Source organism: Capsicum annuum, chromosome 8, assembly GCF_002878395.1.
Source record: "Capsicum annuum cultivar UCD-10X-F1 chromosome 8, UCD10Xv1.1, whole genome shotgun sequence".
Classification (NCBI taxonomy): Eukaryota; Viridiplantae; Streptophyta; class Magnoliopsida; order Solanales; family Solanaceae; genus Capsicum; species Capsicum annuum.
In genome coordinates this window covers 95,235,008-95,251,773 of record NC_061118.1, presented here as the reverse complement: position 1 = coordinate 95,251,773, position 16,766 = coordinate 95,235,008, and positions in this window count along the sequence as shown.

The following is a 16,766-nucleotide window of genomic DNA, read 5'->3' as shown; positions in this document are numbered from 1 at the left end:
AGGAAAATTTTTTTGAGAAGGTCTCAAAAATTTCTTATTTCACAAATGTCGCAAGTTATAAGAAAGTTTGAGAGTTATATGTTATAGACCGGGGAAAATTTTTTAGGAGGATCCTAAAAAATCCCACAAAAGTTGTACTCAAGATAAAAAAAAAATTCAAATCAATGATCAACAATGTACATCAGAAGAGTAAGGCAATACCAACACAGCTAGCCTCTCAAAGCTAAGAATTTTTCTTTGGATGCAGGAACAGTGAAGTCACAAAGTTGACAATTTTAAGCATGACAAAAGGTATTATCAGACCCATTCTGGCCTTGCCATAATAAATTGGATTTCTCTCCGTCGTCTTTCTCTTGATTTATGTTTCTATTACTTCGTTATGATTTCTAACACTTTCTCTGGTTTTATAGAGAAATGATCGGGCATAACGATGAAGATATGGAGATATTATCTGAACTGCTATCTCTAAGTCATTATGAGTCAAACAACTTCATCTTTATCTTTAAACTTTATCTTATATTATACACCTGACTTAGTTATAATAAATTGTTGTGTTTTTAATAAGTGTTGTTTAAGTTATACAGGCGGCGTTATGCAAGACCGTCTATAAGAAATAATGCAAAGTATCCTGTCAAAGTTTAAGGATTCAATATAGAAGCTCAAGACGTGCATAAATCCTATAAAGGACTCCTGATTCAAAGGATTCATTTCAATAAATCAACTTCTATCATTTCTTATTACATTTGGGTCATCCACCCTTTCAAAAGGATACATCATATTTGAGTCATCCGCCCTATCAGAAGGACAAATCTTATTTGGTTCAAAGACCTTTTATAAAGGACATATCTTATTATATTTAAGATGTCACCCCATTCAAGTGACATACTTCATTAAAGATAAGTCGTCCATCTTTCAATGAAACTCATTGAGCCGTCACCCTGTTCAAAGTGGCATGTTACGTTCAAGATAGGTTATCCGCCATTCAATGAGACTCATTGGGACATCCCCTATTCAAAGTGGCATATTACGTTCAAGATAGGTTGTACATCTTTTAATGAGACACATTGGACCGTCACTCCATTCAAAGTGGCATGTTACGTTCAAGATAGGTTGTCCGGCTTTCAACAAGACACATTGAGCCATCATCCTCATTTAAAGTGACATATTATATTTAATATAGGTTGTTTACCTTTCAATAAGACATTTTAGACCATCACTTTGTTAAAAATGGCACATTACATTCAACATAGGTCATTTGCCTTCCAATGAGACATGTTGGGGTGTCACCCCATTCAAAGTGACATATTACATTCAAGATAGGTCGTCCACCTTTCAATGAGACACACTGGATCGTCACTTTGATCAAAGTGACATGTTACATTTAAGATAGGTCATCCTCCTTTCAATAAAGCATATTGGATCGTCACTCCATTTAAAGTGACATGTTATGTTTAAGATAGGTTGTCTTCCTTTCAATAAAACACGTTAGGTCGTTACCCCATTCAAAATGACATGTTACATTCAAAATAGGTCGTTCATCTTTTAATGAGACACGTTGGACTGTTACTCCGTTCAAAGTGTTTACATTCAAAATAGGTCGTACACCTTTCAATGAGATATGTTGGACCGTCACTCCATTTAAAGTGGCATGTTACATTCAAATAGGTCATCCTTCTTTCAATAAGACACATTGGTTATCACTCCATTCAAAGTGGCATTTATATTCAAAATGGGTTGTTCTCCTTTCAATGAGATATGTTGGACCATCACACCATTCAAGGTTGTGCAAATTGGTTCATCAACTATCACAGCACAACATGTTCAAATAAGTTTTCACAAAGTTACGTTAGTGTAATGCTACATTTACAAATAACTATTTTGTTTGAGATGTTGTCGAGAGCATTTGAAAAGATGAAATTCCCAATTCAAAACCACAGATGTGGACGACTCCAAAAAGGATGCAACATAATATGGAACTTTGTCTTAGCAGCGAACTGGACATAGTCCAAAGAGGAATATCAAACTCTTTAGACGCGAGCTAAAGGGTGACTTCCACCACCATCAAACCACACTTCTATTAGAAGGCATGTGGGATATTTTGGGATATTCTGGTTTCATTTTCACTTTTAGGATACTTCTAAAATCATACTGAAAGTAACCTTTCCTTTTCTTCAAATCTGAGTTATAACGCACTCAAAGTTTTAAAAATTATGTCCAAGTAAATTCTTGCCTATGGATGTGAAAGATCCCACATTCATGGTTAAGAGATTTCAATCCTATTTTCCATAAGCTCAAATAACTTATCACTCATTCTGAACCAAAGGTTGTCTTAAATAAGAGACTATCTTTTCCACCGATTGAGTCAAACTACAAGCAGTCTGATTTCTTGAGTCTCAAGGATATGTAGGTTGAGCTCTATGTTGAAAACTCGACTGCATTTCAACCTCCCCCTAATCCTCTTATTCTGTAGCTTTTTGATTTCACCAAAATTTAAAAATTGAGATAGTTTGTGACTTTTTTTAATCGTGCTTAAAATCAAACTTTATGAACTACAAGTGGCCTGAATTCTCATGAACCTGAGATATGTAGAAAACTTGATATCGAGGTCCAGCCATAAATCCATGAAACTCGTGCGAAAACCAATCTTATCTGAGAGACGAATTTGTGGTCCAAAAAAATTAGGAACATCGAACTCCCTTTGTCTAGAATTACTTACATCCACTCTACCCAAAGGGAGGGGCAGTTGTTGATACCTAATTTTTTCCCTCCACGACTAAATTTAATTCTTAGTTTCTTCAATTTTTAATAAAATTAGAATATTTATTTCATCCGAATAAATGTGCTCTAAAAAATTTATTTTGAGTTAATTTTGTCATTTAAGTGAAAATTATATGTTTCTTATTTACATACGCATGATTGTATAAATTTCATTACTAAAATGAACATTTTATCAAAATTGGACTATTATTAAGATTTATCTTGAAAATCAATTCAAATGGGAAAAGTCCTGATTTAAATATAATTTGTTATCCAAAATAATTTATTTGAAAAAATAGGTGTTTGATTTTATCAAATCAAGAAACTCGAGATTAAACCAGTTATTAATTCGTATCAAATTGCAACTAAATATAGTCAAAATTATTAAATTTGACCATAATTGAAATAGTGGTCATAATTACAATGCAATTGACCAATCGATTTTCAATTTCGTTAAAATTAAATAAAGTTGTCTAAATGATAAATTAATATGGATTATTTTTTAAATAACCCCAAAATCCTTTTTTAAGCCAAAAAATAATCTTTTTCTTTTTTGGAAAAAAACATATTATAGAAAAAATACTATATTAATTACATAATATGATTAATGTTTTATAAAATTACAATTTATAGTCATTTGACAGTTTAAAATTAGTTTATTGGTGGGGCTCTATATACAAATATTTAAGATGCGTATATACCGATTTTATCTCTAAATGATTTATTTTTGATATTTTATTTTTTTCTCTCTCTCTCTCTATTCTATTGGTTGAATAAACGGTAACAACGGGATTATCAAAACTCAAGATTATTGTAGATATGTTCTTCAACTTTTTTTTTCTTGGTTTTCTCTCAAAATCGCATATACTCTCTGCTTGATTTTCCATTGAAGAAACAACAACCTTGGCAACATCCTAATACACAATTATTCAAAAGATCTTCTTCTAGTGTTATCTATTTATTTTAAGCTAAAAATCACTATAATATCCATCATTGATTGTTCTTTGAAAAATCGTTTTGACGGATTTGTCACCATATAAAATTAGTTTATGATATTTATTGAAGATTTGAGGTAATCTTTTAGTATTTTTTTGTTATTAGATTTAATTTCTTTTTTATTTTGAGGTAATCTTTTAGTATTTTTTTGTTATTAAATTGTTCATCTATTTTGCATTTTTTATTAGGGCTTCAAGTTATCAATTACTTGTTATTTTAAATGGATGAAGAAACCCCTAATAATAGATTAACAAAAGGTATTGGAAATATACCCATGATTAATTGTGGTGCTCCATTATTTAATTTGGGTATTTTTCAATTAGATAGTGGAAATGCAGGTTTTTTAGCGGATTTGGAAATGGATAAGTCAAGAGCAGAGTCACAAACATAACAAAAGAACGACCATATCAATAATCATAGTAGCATGGTACATTCACAGTCAAGAGATAATTTAACGAACACATCCAAAATATCAGTGGTTGGTTTATCGAAAAAAAGAAAAGGAAAGGATTTTGCATCTTCTAGAAAAGAAGAAAGGGTTAAATATTCTAAGGCATCTCAATCTAAAGGGGGAAGGAATGAAGTTGACAATGATGATGAGGTAGTTTTGTATATATTTTTATGAAATAGAATTATTTTTCAATTTACAATTTTGTTTTAATGTACATATACTCATATACTTTTTGGGTAGAACATATGTAAATGAAGTTTCCTAGATATATATGTGTATTTTGTCATATGAATAAAAGTACATACATATTCTACAAAAATATATGTACATAAAGTTTGCATTTGGGTATATGTAAATACAGTGTTGCATATATATATATATATATAGTAAACTTACATATATACTTTCTGTAGAATAATGTATGCATATGCATATATCTACATTTTTAGAGTTCAATTATGTATATACAGTTTGTATATATTTAGAGAGAGAGAGAGAGAGAGAGAGTATATATGTATATACAGTTTGCATATATGTATATAGAGTGAACTTGTAGAAATGTGCCTGGCTTGATTTATGTTTTTGTGTTTATGCTTTTATTTTGGATAATGTTTTCCAGAGCATTTGCTGATATGCTTCGATAACAAACTAATAATTTTCTTTGTGATGCAATTATTTCATATATTTTTGGGATAAAAATATGCTTGTTTAAGAATGATTTTGATTAGTATTTATTTAGTATGGTGTGCATATACATATATACAATCGAATGACACAAGAATATTAGTACGAGTACATATTCATATATACATATATACATCACTAATTTTTTTCATTTGATATATACATATATATAGTTTAGCATCACAATGAGCATACATATATATTGTTAGATGATATATATATCTTTTATGAGGTGTAAGATGTATTTAGGTATAACTAGTTCATGGATAACACTTTATATACGTAATTATTTAAATGTGTATATTATTTTTTGTTATGCTCATTTGTATTTTCTTTATTCAACGGGATAGCATTTTTGTAATCACTGATCTTCCAAAGAAAGCCCTACATATGGCGTGTTACGTGGAGATAAACATTTTTGATACCTTAAAAAAGAAGTTATCATTTGTAAAACTTAGTAGATTTATGCGTACCTGCTTTGCTCAGTACGCCTACATGCCAGATTCGTCGGTTTAATCACAAATGTTTTGTTGCGTTATATCACTTGAGTTGAAAGTTCAACTGATGTTCTAATGATGCGGTTCAATATCTACACGTTAAGATTTTATTTAAGGGAATTTGCAATTATATCCGATCTAAATTGTGTTGCTTCTAAGGCTGACTTTGTATTTGACACAAGTGTGCCAAATAGATTACTTCGGAAGTATTTTGGTGGTGAAGAAGAACCTTACAAAGCAACATTATTTCAGGCTTTTGATGACCAAGTATGGGGTCAGGATGATGATGATGCTTTGAAGATTATCATTCTATATATCATCTATCGTTTTATTATGTCTGGAGAGATATACACCGTTTGAGTACCTAGATTTTATTTTGATATCGTTGATCAAGGAAGGTACATGGATTACTGCTAGGATAAAGAAGCATTTGAAAACTTGCCAAAATCATTTCAAGGAAGTTGAAATCCGATGGTCAGTACTACCAACTTCATGGCATGTAGTACGCTATGCAAGTATGGATGTATGAATGTTGTTCCAATGTTGATAAGCGACTTGTAAAAAGAATAGGTGATCAAATTCCTAGGTTGCTTAATTGGCAAATCATAGAAAATCGTCCACGATACAAATGACTTATGTAGAACATGTTCAAGTGTAAGAAGGTAAAAGTCAATATCCTCGTAGATTTAATTACAATTTTTCCTTTGTTTATTTTATGTGCTTAGTGATATATACAAATATTTTTTATTTATGTAACAATATCTTTTTGTATCCTGTCATGTTTTTGTGTTGGTTAAATATTCAAAATACTTATATACAGTTTATGGTTGGATATCTGTTATATACAGTTTATATATATACAGTAACATTTTGGTTATACAATTTATATATATAGAATTTATAAGTTTTTCTTTTATGTCAAAATGGATTAATTTGAAATGTCGTTTAATATTCATATGTGCACATGTTATAATAACAGACAACTTTTTTTTAACATTTTTTAATGATGTTATGAAGATTATTTTTTGAAACATCGAGGCTTCCGCAAATAAAATTACATCATTTCAACTTTCACCTAAAATTGATGACCATGTAGTCAGAGAATCTCCAATCAAGTATGTTGTCGATTTCGACGATGACTTTCAAGAGTTGCCTAAATTTTTAGATGTTCATAAGGGAAAGACAAAGTTAGTTGTACCTGATTCACCTGTAAAAAAAAAAAGCAAAAGCAAATTTCATCGGGTGCATCAATATCCATCAAGAGTCCTCCAAAGATTATGTCAAAAGTGGCGAGCTATAGGAAACCAACTCGTGGTGTTAGTAAAAGAGCAATAAAATTGAAATTACATAGGAATAAAGTGAGCGATCAAATTCGATCATCAAATTCTGCTCTATCAATTTCTGAACCAGAAGTACAGAGAACAAAGCCGCCTGTTGACATAAATTCTCTCAACCAAAAAGTTGATGCGCTTGAGAATTATGTAAGTATAATTTTAAACATCAACAAACTATTGAATTTCCACTAAAACTTTTTAAAATGATTATGTAGGTGAAGTTTGAATTTCAGAGTTTGCGGGATCTGATAAATGATAAATTGTAGCTGGTCATGGATGCTATCAAATGTAAAGTTGATCATGAAAAGGTAATAATCTTACATATATTAGTTAGAATTTTTTATACAAAGAATAGTACATAACATAAACAATGATATGTCAATAATTATTAGGATTCAATGAAATAGTCATCTCCAAACGATGAACAAGAAACTCCATTCAGTAATGTGCATTATACTCCAGGGAATAGCAAAGATTCAAAGGTATATACATATAGTTCAATTCCTGTTATATACAGTTTATGGTTGGATATCTTATATGCAGTTTATATATACAGTAATATTTTAGATATATGGATATATAGTTTGCAGTTGGATATATATTTATACAGTTTGATTTTTTTAGAATTTCTCCATATTAGTTTTCTAACATAGATACAGTTCAATGTTTATATATAACATCCTTATACTGTGTATTTTTTTATTGACTTCTTGTATTTTAGGTATTAAATAGATTAATAGAAATCAAAGTTCAAACAGCCTTGGTTACTCGGTTAGAAAAACTAATTGATGAATTGAATAGCGCAAAGGAGATCGATGATGCAGTTTAAATAAAAACCCATCCTGTTGAGCATGAGTAATTTTTATTCTATTTTTTTATTATATCCATTTTTTAAGGTTTTAAAAATAATTACATACATATTTGCTGGAAATGCTTCAATTAGAAACTAACTTTAATTGTCATGCAATTACTTCATATGTTATTATGATTAAAATGTGCTTGTTTAACGATGCAAATTATTTTGATGCGGAGATTTCATAAGTTATGGTGATTAAAATGTGCTTGTTTAACAATGTAAATTATTGTGATGCGGAGATTTCATATGTTATGGTGATTAAAATGTTCTTATTTAACCATGCAAATGCTTAGTAGTTTCTTCACTCTATTGCATATACATATATACAGTTTTGATTTGAATATATGTATGTATGGTTTGCATTTATGTATCCCAACATATATATAAATTGCAATTGGATATGTATACATTTTTCCTATATACAGTATATGTATATACAATTTATAGTTGGCTATCGGTTATATACAATTTACATATATATAGTTTCATCTGGATATATGGATATACAGTTTACATTTGGATATATGTTTATACAGTTTGATTTAAATACTAGTTCTCTGCAAGTTATAACATATATACAGTTCAATGGTCATATATAACATAATTATATGGTGTCCTTGTTTATTGACTTCTTGTATTTTAGGTCTTGAATACAAAAATGAAAATCGATGTTCAAGCTATCTTGGTTACTCAGTTAGAAAAATAAATTGATGAATCGAAAAATCCAAAAACGAATGATGCTGATGTTGAAATAAAAGATCATCCTTTTGAGCAGACTGAAGTACGAGTATCTTTTATTCTATAAATTTTTTATTTTGGTTCATTTTTTTAAGATTATTAAAATGAATACATTATATTTTGCTGGACATGCTTCAATAAGAAACTAATTTTTCTTGTGATGCAATTATTTCATATGTTAAGGTGATTAAAATGTGCTAGCTTAATGATGCAAATGATTAGTAGTTTCTTCAATATATTTCATATACATATATACAATTGTCCGTGTGTATATATGCATATTTCATTTGCATATATGTATCCAGACATATATACAGTTTGCAATTGGTAATATATACAATTTGCACATATACAGTAGACGTATATACAATTCAATGGTAATATATAACGTACTGATATGGTGTGTTTGTTTATTGACTTCTTCTATTTTAGGTTTTGAATACAGAAATGAAAATCAAAGTTCAGACTGTCTCGGTTACTGAGTTAGAAAACGCAAAGGAGATCTATGCTGCATATGAAATAAAAGATCATTATGTTGAGCAAACTGAAGTACGAGTATATTTTATTCTATAATTTTTTTTATTTTAATTTATTTTTTTAGTTTTTTTAAAATGTTTGTGGTTATATTTGTTTTAGGTGGATGAATGCACAGCTGAATGTGTAAATGACACGTTTGTCAAATGGAGTTACAAATAGTTAATTTTCAGATAGATTTAAGCATTCAATCTCCTGAGAATCAGGACTTGGTTGCAGCTTCTGTTCATATAGATGATCCTCTTCATATCGAGCAATAAAAGTCTACTCAATATCTAATAGAATCGTAGGATTTTATTCCTAATGATTTACTCCCAAGTTTGAACATCGAGAAACAGATTATAGCTCTGCACAAGTCCAAAGTATCTAGACAAACACCTATTCTACCCCCAAAGACACGAAAACCAGGCAGATGGAAAACTTTGCCTTATATGGCCGATTTTGGTTCTAGATCTGGTACTATTATATTTTCGTATAAATTTTATTTTTTATTTGGTGAACTTGTTTTGTATTTATTTATTTATTATTATATGTTTTTTCAGGTTCTTCATCAAGGATGCCTAAGATAATTGGCATAAAACATCCATTTGTATCCGACACCATATACGGACCACATAACGAGAAATTGTATTCTCGCTTCTTGGATTGGGTTCACGAAGGAACGCTAAAGAGGCATGCTTTCAAGTTTGTTATCTTCTAACTTCTTATATATATGTATATATGTTTTCTAAAATACATTTTTTTACAAAGTACTCCCTCCGTTTCAAAAAGAATGACCTACTTTTCTTTTTAGTCTGTTTCAAAAAGAATGATCCCTTTCCCTTTTTGGCAATAGTTTAGGACCACAAGAATAAAGGACATTTTGGTACATTTTACACAACTTTAATTTAAGGCCACAAGATTCCAAAGTCTTATTTATTTTCTTAAACTTTGTGTCAAGTCAAAGTAGGTCATTCTTTTTTAAACGAAGGGAGTATTAATTTTTCTGTATAGGGGTTGCCTTGAAGATCATTATCTGAGCAAAAAAGAAGTCATCAAGCCATAATTATTCTTTGGCGTTGAATCTGTTGGAGATAAGAATTGGTTTTACATGCTATGCTTTCCTTACCAGATGTTCAATGACTCCGTATGTATGTATGTATATATATATATATATATATATATATATATATATATATAATGTAAACAAAATTCAATGTTTTACATAATAACTAATAGTATTAAGTCTAATATTTTTTTATATACAGTACATTGATGTGATCCTATACAACTTGCGTAAGAAAACAAAATATGATCCAAACAGTCAGTACAAATTCAGTACAGACAACTGTTTATTCAGTACAACAATATCAAATATTTTTGACAAGTATGACGACAATACAAAAGAGTATAACCTGAGTAGTTAAGAGAAGACAATTGTTGAATACATCAATCATTTTAGATTCCATGCTTCTGTACCTTGGCATACTGTGGATCACATATTTATCCCAGTAAATGTGGCTAGAATACATTGGGTATTGGCTATTTTATCATTCAACGATAGATGTCTATATGTCTATGACTCTTACAGGTCTGCTCGTCATAATTCATCTGTGGCGCATGAGATGAGAAAGCTTTCAAAATTGATACCTACGTATTCAGAAAATTCAAATGTTTACAAGTAAAAAGGTATTGATTTTTCCTCTCATCCAAGGTACATCGTTCGTAAAGAAGAATTATTTCTAGATATGGTATATGTGGATGATGTACCACAACAGTCGACGGGAGTTTGTAAGTTGATATACCATAATTTTTAAGTTTATTATTATGAGTTATTATAAACATATATTTTTTATTTCAGTTTACTACTTACATCCCATAAATATGAATGTGCAGGGATTGTGGAGTATATGTTACTGCATATGCAGAGTATATTAGCCATGGAAAAGGTGTACCACCAAGATCCTTTGATGTTGAAGCTTTGCGCACTCGATCCACTGCCCTTTTATGGAATCAAGGGACTCAGAAGATTGAGGAAAATGCCATGAGTAATGATGAGAGTCCAGACAGGCCAATGAGGCCATAATTTGATCGTGATAATACAAAATTGATTGTTATTCCATAGACAATTTAGTTGTTATTATTAGGAAGCTACTTTATAAATCTTTTTTTTGGTGTAGCAATCTGCCTTTTTAATTTAGCTTTTGGTATAGCTACTTGATTTTGAATTTTAATTATGGTATAGGAAGGTATTTTTGAAGCTAATTTATTGTAACAGTTATATGACTTGATTAGATTTTTTGAAACAGCATAGTATTAAACAAAGTTGTTTTAATATATATACACTGTTTTGGTTTCAACTATCATTAGTGATAACACTCAAACTACACCTCTCTAATGAGAATGTAAGTGATCATTGTCAATATAAAACCCAAATAGGTTGGGGTCAAATCCCACAGGGAATATGGTGTGAACGTAAGTCGTTTGTGATTTAATCAATTGATAGTTCGATGTTTCCAGCAAAGGGGGTTTTTAGCTTAACAAGTAATTGTTGGTAACTTTAGATTCAGTGTTTGTAAATAAGAGTTTATGAAAAAGCAGAATTAAGTTCACTAGGGGTTTTGGTACTTGACAGATACTACTAGTCGTTCAAGATTCTCATGGTAGGTAGGACAACCAGTTATCTTTATCAAAGTTACTCTTAAATGTCTCTCGACCTACCTAAGCATTTAATTACCTAATCCTCTCAAACTTAGGGAATTGATATTCACTGCTTAGATTTTACCTCAGGTTAACCAACTTTGTTGCAGCGCTGATTATTAAATGGAGTATTTCTAAGTCCCTGTTGATAATTCACTTCCTACTATATTTGATTTCTTTCTCAAGCAAATAAAAGTAGGTGGTATCTATCGTTTACAACCAATAGACAATAATTAAAATATCAGAATCATCAAAGAGTTCTACCACCTTTTGAATCTTGAACACTCAACACCTTATCAAGACCTACCCTAGATCCCATAATTCAGGTTAAATAAATTTAGCCGCTCATTGACGTAATAATCGAAACACCTAGATGAATTCATGCTTTGAAAGATAAACCTACCACAAGATGAATATAAACTAGAGATTCTCAGACTAAATCACAAAGGAATCCCAAAATAATGAATATAATCTCTTTAAAGTAATTGCTTTCTCAAGCCAACAAGTTAGAAAGAAAAAAATCAAAGTATATTCCTCAAAACTCAAGGTTCGGAACTCCTAAGAAAACCCTAAACAAGGCTTTAAATAGTTCACCCTAATTGTGGAAACAAAATAATAAAATTTAGAAATTATTCGAATTAGGTGACGCCATTTGTGATAGCCTATCAAAAGGATGACGACTTATCACAAATGTCGTTAGCTTCATTTATGCTTTTAGTACTTTCTGCCTACCGCTGATGAGAAAAAGTGATGCCCTATCAACTTCTTGACAACCTATCACAAAATGTGGTCAAGCCTCTTCTTCAGTTCTCATGTGTTGCCTTAGGTTGACGGCATTCTTGATGGCTTATCAGATCCTTGATGAACCATCACCAAATGTCATCACATATTTCAATCTTAGGCCAATTCTCTGTCTATGGGTGATGATGAATCTAATAGCTTATCACAAGGCTGACAACTTATCAAAAATATCGTCAGCCATACTTTTGCCTTTATCTACTTCTGATTTTAACTCCTTTGCTTCCATTCTTGGTAATTCTCTATCATATTAGCTTCTACTGTAAAATTAAACATAAACCAATCAAAAGGATAAAAGTTGCTTAAGACTTCAAAATCATTCATACTTAAAAGCCTCAAATGTGTTAGCGTTAAATGTGTTAGCAGTAACAGATGCTACTAGTGGTTCAAGATTCCCACGGTAGGTAGGACAACCAGTTATCTTTATCAAAGTTATGTTTAAATATCTCTCGACCTACCTAAGCATTTAATTACCTAATCCTCTCTAACTTAGGGAATTGATATTCACTGCACATATTTTACCTCAGGTTAACCAACCTTGTAACACCGCTGATTATTAAACAAACTATTTCCAAGTCCCTGTTGATAATTCACTTCCTACTATATTTGATTTCTTTCTCAAGCAAATCAAAGTAGGTGGATCTTTCATTTGCAACCAACAGACAATAATTAAAACATCAGAATCATCAAGGAGTCCTAAAACCTTTCGAATCTTGAACATTCAACACCTTATCAAGACCTAACCTATAATACCCATACTTTTCCTAGCTTGAAAAGTTTCCCAAGAATGTTAGAAGATTTATTTGAAATATGAATCCACTTTTTTACACGTGGTATTTTCAAGATTTTTACTTTTTTGTCATGTGGTAAATTCAACACTCTGGCGAAGAGTTAGAGCCTTTTTAGTGAGACAGTGTATCACTTGAGCCGTCAGAACATCGCGGAGATAGCTCAAATAGAAATTGTCAATTTTCAGTATTTCTCCACAATAGTGGCATGTCGCGCCAAACTTCCAGGTCGTAGACAAGGTGGCAACGCGATAGCTTCGCGTCGCACCACCGTGCAATTTCTCATTTGTCACTTTCCAGTGACTTGGCGCGATAGTGGCGCATCGCACCAAGGATGAAAATCTGGAAATTTTCTCAGAAATTAAATATGTGTCCTAGGGTTAAAAAGGGTCAATTTTCCACTCTATATAGCCTTATAACACGAGATTTGGCCATAATTCAGCAACTTATACTCAATTACTCTCAAAAACTCTCAAGAACAAGCCCTAGGGTTTTCATAGAAGGTTCAATTCCAAGGGAATTCACCATTAAATTTCAAGAATCTCTCCGTCAATCTTTATAGAATCACAAGTTAAGGTATGTGTAGTGTTCATTCATGGACTCTTTTCATCCATGAAGCCCAAGAATCTCTTTTCTAAGTTTAAGTCTATGGATTTCTTTATGAATTTCAAGTTGGGTTTGTTTTGTTTATGTTGAGAATGATCAATTGAATTCAAATCCATATTGGGTGATCAATTTTATGTGAAATTGATTTGTATAGATGTATTTTCATGTGAAACTATGAATAAACCCTAGGATGATGAAATTATACATGAATCGTGATGTTTGATTATTGTATCATACTGTCTACATGTGCTATGCCGATCATATGTATGATTAAATGCCTAGATGAAAGAACAATGCCCAACTAGTAAGATATCATGAAATCCCCATGTATGTACAAGTTTATGTATATGACATGTTTGATGAAGTTCTTCAATATATGAATTATGAATTGTGTTGTTGGTCATGTGTTCAAGTAAGCCATGCCATGTCAGTTTTTTCTCATCGATTCCTGGGGGTACTTGTACCCGAACATTTAGTTGTGTGCCTAGAGCCATGTCATGTTTTTACGATCTCCTCAGTTAAGCTATGATCTATAGAACTCAGTCAGTTATGTGACTCAGGAAATCTCAGAAATCTAAGTAATCTGAGTAGTTCAGTAATCTCAGTAACCTCAATTTTCCCAGTCAATCTCAATAACTTTAGTATTCTCAGTCAGTCCTCAAAACTCAGAACATTTCGTCAGTTAACGAAACTCAGTAAATTTAGTTTAGCTCCACTAAAGAATACCACTAGTATCAGTACAGTTTAGTTAATCAATTCAGTGTCTTTCAGATGAGAGTAGGATTCAGCAACGAGCGAGCCTAAGGATGGGGACTCACCCACTAGATAAGACTGAGATCCCTAGAAGCAATCCCTAAGTTCCAAAACTACATAGCCAGCATAGGTATGAGATGTCACCCATTAGATAGGACTGACATACTCAGGGATCACCCACTAGCACATTTAAATGTATAGGACTGATCCCAAGGGACACCCGCTAGATTAGGAATAACTCCACAGCAGTTGTCTTTACCAGTGGTGCAGTACTAACACCTTCTAGCTGAGGTTACAGGTTGGACCTTATTCAGCTTTGTATGGGATATGTTGGTTAGATAAATACATCCCACAGTTTTAGTTACAGAATTAGGACTGTCAGATACAGTTAATTCAGCTCAGTAGTATAGATTTAGGACTGTCAGATACAGTCACTCCTTATCATTATAAATAGACTTTGGGATAGGAATAATCTCAACTATGGTTAATCAGTATTAGTATTATCAGATCTAGAGATCACCCTCTAGATAGGACTGATCTCAGATTTAGTTACTCAGATACAATACAGAACTCAGCTAGTTCCATCAAATTTAGGACTGTCAGATACAGTCACTCATGTTATCAGTTATATCAATTATCAAAACTCATTTAATCAATATTCAACTTCATGACTGTTAGACACAGTCAACCAAGGTAGTTTTTCATAATTAGAACTGTCAGAAATAGTTATTCATGTATCAGTAACATAGTATCAGTCCCTCAGATAACAGTAATTCCATGTTATTAGTAACTCAGTAGTCAGAACTTAGCATTCAATCCTATCACGATGTTAGTTACAGTTACATATGCAAGCATGTATTCTCACGTTCATGTTAGTCAGTCAGTTAGTATTGTTCATGCATATAAACCTATTGCATTCAGCCTACCTCACTTTTATACTAGTACATTCAAAGTACTGATGCATTTGCCCTATGGTATCTTATACCATAGGTTTAAAAGCATGAGCTCCAGAGAACTAGTAGCATCCCAGTTCAACGATCAGAGTTAGAAATGAGTCCTCATCCTTCGAGGACATGATGATCACATTACTATTTTACTTTTTAGTTTATTTCAGTAGTTGGAGTTAGTTGGGGACATGTCCCATCAACACCTTATTCTGAGAATTTAGAGGCTTTCAAACTACAGTATGTTCAGATAATTATCTTAGTTGTTTTGGTGTTGTTATACCATTATTTTCAGTTATGCACTAGTATTGAACCTTATGGCCTTTTAGTTCATGTTTCCACATTCACGATATTATTATAATTATTTACTGCTCAGTTTACAGATATCAGTCATGAGTTAGCTTGGGGTCTTTCAAGGTTATGGACACCGTGTAGTATTTTGGATACCAGATTCGGGACATTACAAACTTGGTATCAGAGCATAAGGTTCAATAGTATCCTAGGAAGTCTAAAAAGTCGTATCAAGTAGAGTCTTGTACTTGCGTGTGTTGTGCACCACACTTATGTGCAAGAGGCTATGAGCTGTTTTAGGAACAATTTCTCTTCTTTCAGTATTCATGTTGTGCCAGTGAGCATAATCTCAAGTCAATCTCTCATTCTAATCTGTTTCTCCCTTTTTTTTCTACAGAATATGCCTCCTAAAAGAAGAAACAAAAATCAGTCAGCCCCTCAGCCCGAAGAACCTTTGGGTAAATAAGTTTCTCATGCAAAGTTCAGGGCCACATTCACTACTCTTGCTTAGTCAGTTTCTACTCATAATGAACGACCATCTATTGTTCCGACCAACCCAATGGCCAATTCAGCTGCAACCAAGATTCGATACTTCACCCGAATAGCTCCATCCTTTCTTGGATCTAAGTCAAATGAGGACCCTCAGGAATTTCTAGATCAGGTTCAGAAGGTGACTGACATCATGGGGGTGGCTACTATTTAGAGTGTTGAGCTAGCTGTATATCAGTTGTAGGATGTGGGTCATACTTGGTTCAAGCAGTAAAAGTCAGAAAGGGCAGATGATACAGGATCTATAGAATGGGATGAATTTGTCACTACATTCTTAGAGAGGTTCTTTCCCGTAGAGAGAAGAGAAGCTAAGGTTTTAGAATTCACCAACCTCAGAAAGGGCACCATGATGGTGAAAGAGTATTCTCTTAAATTTACTCAATTATTCAGATATGCTCCTCATGTGGTTTTAGACAGTAGGGCCAAGATGAGTAAGTTTGTGTCAGGGGTGAATAATAGCATGGTTAATGAGTATAGATCTGCCATGATGAATAGTAACATGACTTTATCC